This window comes from Propithecus coquereli, unplaced genomic scaffold (assembly GCF_000956105.1).
Source record: "Propithecus coquereli isolate 6110/MARCELLA unplaced genomic scaffold, Pcoq_1.0 Scaffold322, whole genome shotgun sequence".
NCBI lineage: Eukaryota > Metazoa > Chordata > Mammalia > Primates > Indriidae > Propithecus > Propithecus coquereli.
The window spans coordinates 308,889-314,496 of NW_012148864.1; the positions used below are offsets into that span (position 1 = coordinate 308,889).

Here is a 5,608-nt window from a genome sequence, read left to right on the forward strand (position 1 = left end):
TTTGAATTCAGACAGGATAATATTTTTTAAAGTACCCATTGAAATTGTAGTATTATATATGTGCATTCGTAAATGAAAGTTAATGACAGAATTGTGTTATTAAAACAGAAATGTAGCCATTTGCACACAATCCATTTCAAGAAAATGGTCATCAAATGCATATGTTTGAACTACAGGGTCTTATCAGTTGATTCTGATGTAATAATCCTGCTATTTTATTTTTAATTAGGCTTTAAATCTGCAATAAACCAAAACTTGAGTTATTTCAGACATTTTTTATTTGTACACATTTATGTAAATACTTTTTGTAGCACTTTTTTTAGACTTACCTAAAGGAGAATTCTGTTCCCACTTCCCCTCCCCAACACACACGTATCATTATTCAGACAGCTTAGTACATTCTGTTGATCCCTGTCAATAGTCAAAAGTACAGAATTTTGGAGTTACTGCATTTGAAATTCTTTGAAATCACTGAGGACTCCATTTTAAAATAATCCCAAGTCTTATTATTTTGCTTCATTTTTAATATCTTTTAGCGACAGCGATGAGGAAAAGAAAGCAAGAAGAGGCAGATCTCCCAAAGGTGAATTCAAAGATGAAGAGGAGACTGTGACGACAAAGCATATTCATATCACACAGGCCACAGAGACCACCACAACCAGACACAAGCGTACAGCAAATCCTTCCAAAACCATTGATCTTGGAGCAGCAGCACATTACACAGGGGACAAAGCAAGTCCAGATCAGAATCCTTCAACCCATACACCTCAGTCTTCAGTTAAGGTGGGAAGTGACAGGAGTTTACACATTATACGTGGTTTTATTTTTATAAACTACTTTTAGAATTCCTGCAGTTAGCAGGCTTGGGCATTTCTAGGCAATCATGTTAATTATAGATCATCTGACATGTATTACTCAGAGTCATTAATAATAAGAAATCTCTTTGGGGGAAGCAACATGTCCAATTGCTGAATGGTTGTCTATGCACTTTCTGTGAAAGTGGAAGTGACACTCTTAGTTCATTCAGGGAAGGTTGTGAATCAGAATGTAGTGCATCTGTTTCCTTCTAGAGACCACCACCGGTTACCAAGCACAAGTAGATTCACTAAGAAAAACATCGGAAGTATTTGCAAGTTTTAAGAAATGACAAAAGAAGGGACTGGAGATACAGAAAGGGAATGATCTCATTTAACATAGAGATGACGCCTCTAAAGGGAGGCGTATTTGCTTTGCAGTCATTGCTCATCAGTATCAGGAGCACTGCCTCTTACACATCTTTGTTTTTATTCACCACAGGAATGAAATCAGCCTTCTAGCTAGCCAGCCCAATGCTGGTCTTTTAGACTGAAATCTGCCGGAGAGGGAGATTTGCCCCAGAAGACTAAATTGTTATTTTTGTCACTTTTCCCCCACTACTGTTTACCTAATTGATGTCTTTGCAACAAAAGTAGCTGAAAGCTGGGAAAAAGTTTTCGAATATACCCAGCAAATTGTAGGTGACTCTAAGAATAAAGCTAGGCTCGCTTAGTGGCGATAAGTACTGTGTCACCTTTTGCCAAATATTAATACCTTCTGGACCGGTGTATAATTTCACCCATGTTGTGATTTTTTTTTTTTAAAGAGACAGGATCTCGCTCTGTTGCCCAGGCTGGAGTGCAGTGGCATGATCATAGCACTATATTCTCGAACTGCTATGCTCAGGCGATCCTACCACCTCAGCCTCCCTGGTAGCTAGTACTACAGGCGTGTACTACCACACCCAGCTAATTTTAAAAATTTTTGTAGAGGTGGGGTCTCACTGTTTTGCCCAAGCTGATCTCGAACTCCTGGGCTCAAGTGATCCTCCCACCTTGGCCTCTAGAGCACTGGGGTTACAGGCATGAGCTGCCACACTTGGTCATGATGTGAACTTTTTAGTTTTAATGAAAATCTCAAAATTGTAACTCAACTTTAGCTGTAGTTAAAGAGGAAAAATGGCTTTGTTATTTCTTTGTGGTCTTACGAATTTCCTCTCCTATAGATACAGTTAGCTTACTGGTGGCTGTATAGGGTCTGGTAGATAGTCATAGTAATTAAAACCCAAATACATGATGACTGTCATAGAGAACTCATTTAAGGTTGCATAAGGAAAATTATCCAAACTGTGTAATTTTTTTAAAAATAAGACTTCTATCTCATACCTTAAAGTATTTAAAATATCAATTTGTAGTATAGTTTGAATATATTTCACTCTGCCATAAAGATTTTATATTTGTAGTATAAACTTTTTATTTTTTATTATAAAAGAAGTATCTAGAAGGCTGACATTCTTGAAAAGATACCCAACTACTTTCGATCTCTTCCAGTTTAAAGGTTTTTTTGGACCACAGTGTAATATTTTAATCAAAGCTTAAGTTAACATGCCTAGGAACTTACAGCGTTTCCCTCTTGCCTAACAATTGAGTTCTAATTTAACATGTTTATGTATTGAACATATAGGACATAGGTGTCCAGGGGGCTTAGTACTATGGAGAAGACAAAAATAGTATTACAGGTACAGGCCCCACAGTTTAGTTTGGAAACTAAATATGAAATAATTAGATGTCAAAGTATATCAGACAACATAGAATTACACTAACTTGTAGTATACAAACAATAAGTATTCTAAAGTTCATGGAATTTTAGAGCTGGATAGGATCTTGGCCTCTAATCCAGTGGATCTCAATCCTTGAACTGACCTGGGAAGCTCTGTAAGATTTTAACAGGCCGAGGTCTCATCGTGGGCAATTATGACTCAATATATTATATGGGGCTGAGGCTTTTTTTTTTTTTTTAACTGCTAGGGCATTTTTTTCTTAAATAATTCTGATATATAGCATAAAGATTTGAGTGGGATCTGAGAGGTATGTTTTTAGAGTGGAATGCAGTACGAAAAGAAATGAGTTAGGAAAAAAGTGTGAATGTTAGGGATTTTTACACTGCAGGGAATACAATGACTTAAAAATGCTTACTGTCTCTCCATTCAAGGTCAGTACTCTTTTTTTCTTTTTCCCCAGAAAACCACATCTATCCTTATTAAGGTAATTATAGGTATTTGTGTCTAAATTAGGAATTAGAGATGGGTAGAGCTGATTTTAGAAAAAATGATAGGAATGTTTCTAAGCTTATTGGTTACATGTTTGTTTTCAGACTTCAGTGCCTAGCAGCAAGTCATCTGGTGACCTTGTTGATCTGTTTGATGGCACCAGCCAATCAACAGGTAGGCTTCCACATTGTTTTTTTCTTTTTAGTAACATGGTTTCATAGTCATTTTTAAAAATGTCAAATAAAAGATAAAATGAAAAATAAAACTATTTATTTATACTAGATTTATTTTTTATGTGAATTTAGTGAACCTTGCTTGAGCTTTAATTTGGGGAGAATTGTTTAATTGCCTAAAATTAGGGAGAAGAGTGCTTGATAATTTGATATTTGGTAATCTCTCTCTCTTCTTAATTTCTCTAGTACCTATGGCCTTTGCCACTCTTTGGGACTACTGTGTTGTTATTTTTGTTTATCTTTTTATATATGTAAGTTATCCCTTAAAAGGAATACACTGTTTTATACCTTTTTCTGAACCTCAGACTTGGGAAACCTTATGGTAGGCACTCAGTAAATATTGGGGAGGCCGGGCGTGGTGGCTCACGCCTGTAATCCTAGCTCTCTGGGAGGCTGAGGCCGGCGGATTGTTTGAGCTCAGGAGTTCGAAACTAGCCTGAGCAAGAGCGAGACCCCGTCTCTCCTGAAAAATAGAAAGAAATTAGTGGGACAACTAAAAATATATAGAAAAAATTAGCCTGTAGTCCCAGCTACTTGGGAGGCTGAGGCAGAAGGATTGCTTGAGCCCAGGAGTTTGAGGTTGCTGTGAGCTAGGATGATGCCATGGCACTCTAGCCTGGGCATCACAGTGAGACTCTGTCTCAAAAAAATAAAATAAATATTGGGGAGTAATAATAGATAGTATTCTCAAATCACTATAATACTTACATTTTAATGACTCCTTATTATCTGATGTAGAACTTCCTCCCTAATTAATAATAAGTGATATTTCAAGGTGTTGTATACTTTCTGAAATTTTTTGTGATCAAAGATTTTGGAGTCTGTAGTTCCCGTTTTTAATTTCTTAAGATTAACTTGGAGAAACAAAAAATTGCATTAAAACTACCTCCTTTGCTTTCTTTATAAGCAAAATGTACTGCCCTGCACATTTTACTGTCTTTCCCTAAATTTTAATTCTGGCTGTCAACATGGACATGCCTAGAGTTCATTTAACTTTTCATCCATTTATCCAACAAATATTTGTTGAACCAGGCACGGGTCCCAGTGCTTGTAAAACAACTCCTGCCCTCATGGAAAGGTCAAGTGGAGGAAGTAATCATTAATCAGAGTAAAAAATAGTTACCTACTTATTAGCATGGCGAGTGCTTTGGGCTTTCTTTGAAAGTGTGTAACTACTTAGCAAACATGTTTTAGGAGGGCTACAGCAAAAAAGCAATTTACCACAATTTTCTTGTAGATGTGATTGATGATTTCTTCAGTTTGATTTCCAATATGTGCTAGATTTTATTTGAGTAACTCCTGATAAATTGTTTTCAAGAAAATCGATATTTTTAGGGTTGCATTTGATGATTATGGAGTTTTAATAAACTACTGTGCTATATGTTGAAAGAGCTCAAGAAATACAGCTTCTGTTTAAAGACAATCTTTCCAAGCCTCATTTCACATTAAAATGTAGACAGCAAGATGGAGGTAAAACTAATGTGCAAAGTAAATATGTTACTCCCAGTTGTGTGATGATTTTTCAAAGGTGAATTGTTTTTAAACTTATAAATTAGCATTTAAGTGTAAATCAATGATGGAAATTACTTTTCATTGATAGTATAGTATATTTAATTAATATAATATATGAGTCCCTTATTATTTTCTTTTTCTTGCCTACTATCATAAAATTCTTGGACTGGGAATGAACTTTATAGGACATCTGGATTGAGCTACTTTCTGAGATTCTTCAGTTCTCTTCCCCTTTTTTTCTGTAACTGTTCCTAAAATTATTCTTTAAACTTTATTGGACTGGAATGCCTAAGGTTACAAACAATTACATTAGTTTAACAATTTATGTGATGTCTTTTTGTATGTTTGAGATTTAAACTGTAGAATTAACTGGTAGTTAGCATGTTGTAATATAACACAGACACACACTGACACAGTGTCACAGAATATCAACTACTTTTGGACTTCTGGCATGAAATATTAAAGGGCCCCTTTCATGCATTTATGGGAAGTTTTAATGGAGCAATCAGAGAAGAATTAACTAGGAAGGTCAGATGAGTGGATGTAACTTTTTTCCTTGGTGATATCAAGATTGCTTTGAACAAACAGAGAATTATTAAATAAAATATGCTTACTTTGCTTGACAAGAAACCTTTGAGTGGTTTTTCTTCTCCAATGCAAACAATAGATTGACTAATTAAATTGAAGTAGCAGTTAATATTAATAAAGTAATTGAGACAAAGTTTGAATGAAATCTGGAAGGTTTCTTGACTTAAGGTATATTTTATCTTAATAAAAAGCAATTGAATGTGGATTGACA

The 5,608-nt window shown here is 35.3% G+C and overlaps 1 protein-coding gene across 1 annotated transcript in view; it reads left to right on the forward strand.

Moving 5' to 3' along the window:
- The window catches only part of CLINT1 (clathrin interactor 1), a 67,521-nt gene that overhangs the window by 48,469 nt on the left and 13,444 nt on the right, over positions 1 to 5,608 (forward strand). The gene's annotated exons all lie outside the window — the stretch shown is intronic.